Genomic DNA, 3335 nt, shown 5'->3' on the forward strand with positions numbered 1-3335 from the left:
GTGCAAATTGCAAAATATAAATACTTCAGCTGTTAAGACCACATAAATATTATTTACAATCCTCCAGGGACATCTATACATGATGGCAACCCTGTTAATCCAAACCCAATATTTAGGGACATCTACTAATGATGGCAACCCTGTAATTCTCATTAGTTCACAACCCGTCTGGTAGATCTCTATGGTTAAACTTAAATGTGCCGATAACACCCTAATGTTTTGTGTTAAACTCAAGATGGAAAATGATATAATCCATTCATAATTGAGAAAGCCCCCAGTGCAAAAATTATATAATTAAAGGAAAAAAATGACTGGAAAAAACTATGGGGGAAGGCGAGAAGCTTAACTAAAAAACTCGTGGAACAAAAGGCAACCAGACGGACAGTAATGTTAAACTATAAACCCATCTGTTTAGGATTGCATCAACCAACTTATAGGAAATGATAAAGATCCTCTGTGGTATTGGGCCCATTTGGTGCCTTGGTGTCTAGCTCTAATATCATTTTGGACTCCATTTGACGCAGTAGCTTGTCCCTATCACCCCCTCTACGTGGTTGGGTGACAGCTGTCAAAACAAAGTAGGTCAGGCATTCCAAATTGTTGTTATGGACTCTTCTAAAGTGCCTGGCCACAGGATCTGCATTGTCGTTATTGACAATTGCACGTAAATGCTGTAATATCCTGGCGTGTACTGCTGGCCGAGTGCTCCCGACATACCTCGGGCCACAAGTACACGTCAGGACATATACTGCGTATTCGGTCCTGCAGTTATAATTTCCTTTTATCTGAAATGGAGCTGGGCTAAATGGGGTCATGTAAGAACAAGTGTTTACACCAAATGTGCACGCCCGACAACTATTACACTTAAAAAATCCGTTTTTGGGTGAAAAACTGGCTTTTTGTGTGCAAAGTTCTGGAAAAGGATTGGAGACGTGGCTACGTAAGGAGGGTCCCCTCCTAAACGTGAATATCGGATTGGCAGGAAGATCCCCGGCCAAAACCGCGTCTGTCTGCAGAATGGGCCAACTCTTGGTCATAATGGACCTGATTTTTCTGTCCTGGCAACTAAAGGTTGTTAGGAACCTAATTTCGGAGTCCCCACCACCCTCCTTATTAGTCCTATCGTCTTTTTCTTGTGTCAATAGGGACTCTCTGGTTCTCTGCTGAATCTTGACAACAGCTCTTTTAAGGGTTTGGTCTTTATATCCCCTGGCCTTGAATCGGTTGATCAATTCTGTTATACACTTCTCCCTTTCCTCTGGATCGCTGCAAATTCTCTTTAATCGAAGTAACTCTCCATAGGGGATGTTATTGATAGTATGTCGCGGGTGAGCACTACTTGCGTGCAACGTAGAGTTGCCCGCAGTCTCTTTTCTATAGAGGGTGGTTGCCAAATGGCCTCGTCACCTCTCCAAATTAAAAACACGTCATCAATAAATCTGACCCACTGTTCCACATGTTCAGAAAAGATACTCAAGTGGTCCCCCATGAGGACCTGCCTCTCCCAATAGCCTACGTGCAAGCACGCATAGCTAGTGGAAAAGCAGGCCCCCATGGCCACCCCCCTCTTCTGTAAGAAGACATCCCTACGAAACATGAAAAAGTTATGGTGTAAGCTCCACTTGACCAGTTCTACTAACATTTTGTTGTGATTATAGCAGTTAGCTGGTCTATTACCCAAAAAATGTTCTAACGCTTTGAGTCCAGTGGAGTGCTCTATGCTCGTGTATAGAGCTTCGATGTCCAATGTTATTAACAAAGAGTTCTCTGTCCATGTGGTGTTCCTGATTTTCTGTAAGAAATGCCCTGTGTCCTTGATGTATGTGGGCAGGCTCGAAACCAAGGGTTGCAGGAAGTAATCCGTGTACTGTGCAAGATGTTCCCCAATGCTATCTATTGCCGAAATAATCGGCCGTCCTGGGACTGGTGTAATCCCCTTGTGAACTTTGGGGATTAGATAGAATCTGGGCATTATTGGTAGCTCAACGTGCAAAAACTTGAACTCTTGAATGGAGATAAAGCCCTCCCTTCTATACTTGAAGAGCATTTTTCTTAATTTCTCCCTGGCCAAGTCGTATTCTTTCAGGCACGTTTTTATATAGCAGGTGGGATCTGACAATTGCTTAGTAGCCTCTGCTATATATTGTTCTTGGGGCCAAATAACTACATTTCCCCCTTTGTCAGAGCCACAAACTATATTACGATGGTCATTTTTTAATTTATTCATCAGCTCCCAATATTGTTTTTCATGGTCTTCCTTGGCCCTCCTGCGATGTTTGACCTGGTGTTACAATTTTTTAAGGTCTGCCGTCACTACATCATGGAATGCATCGATTGCATCCCTGGGCATAGTGGGTGTAAAAGTCGATGTCGTTTTAAATGGACTTGATCCCGCTCCAATTTGCGAGATTTCAGCGTCTCTTAATTCCTCTTGTGTGGACGTGATGGTGCTGGATTCATTACTGTCCTTACTCTGTTGGTGAAGTGTGAGCATCCCTCTAATGTCACGAGCTTGTAGAACTGGAGTTACGGGATCCGAATTTTCTATTTCTTCATTGTTGGAACCCTCCTTGATGGTAAAAAACTTTCGTAGTTTTAATTTTCGTATATACCGGAACACATCCACTCTAGTGGCTGTATAGTTGAAGTCAGTTACTGGGCAGAATGTGAGGCCGAGGCTCAGCAATTGGTTTTCTGCAGTGGTGAGGGTTGTGGAAGAAAGATTAATAACCGTCTTGTCACTTAGTTTTTGTTCTTGCGCCAATGCTTTTTCTTTTTGTTGTTGTTTGTATTTGTGTTTTTGGCGGCGCTCTTTTCGGCGGCGGTTGATTCTGGCCCTTTTTTCTGCTGATTTCGTTGGTTTCGTGGGCGCAGAGTTTGTAACCGCGCACTCACTAAAAAATCTATTTCTTCCCCCAAGTCCAAAACCATTGAAGGACCCTCATCTCCACTCCCTGTTAGTAATGCCTCATCATCCGAATAGACACTGCTTGCATTACTGCTTATTGAATTGGAGTCACTATTGATTTGAGCATCCTCAGAAGTTTCCAGTCGTGAACCTCTTGTAGTGTCATCCACCCTTGCTGCTGCCTGAGCTGGGGCTGATTTTTGGTTCATTTTTAACCGCTTGGCGTTATCAAATTTACGCGCAAACGTATAGATTCTTCCGTGCTCGTAGTCATCCTTGTCCCGCGCAAATTTCCATCCTTTGCGCACTTTGATTTTTTCCTAATGCTTATTAACTCTTTCTTGAGTCTCTTTTCGCATCGTTGTGATGAGGTCATTGGGTTCAAGTTTCAAAAGTTCCCCATTGATCTCTTCAACCTCTTGCATTA

Source organism: Lissotriton vulgaris, chromosome 12 (assembly GCF_964263255.1).
Source record: "Lissotriton vulgaris chromosome 12, aLisVul1.2, whole genome shotgun sequence".
Lineage (NCBI taxonomy): Eukaryota > Metazoa > Chordata > Amphibia > Caudata > Salamandridae > Lissotriton > Lissotriton vulgaris.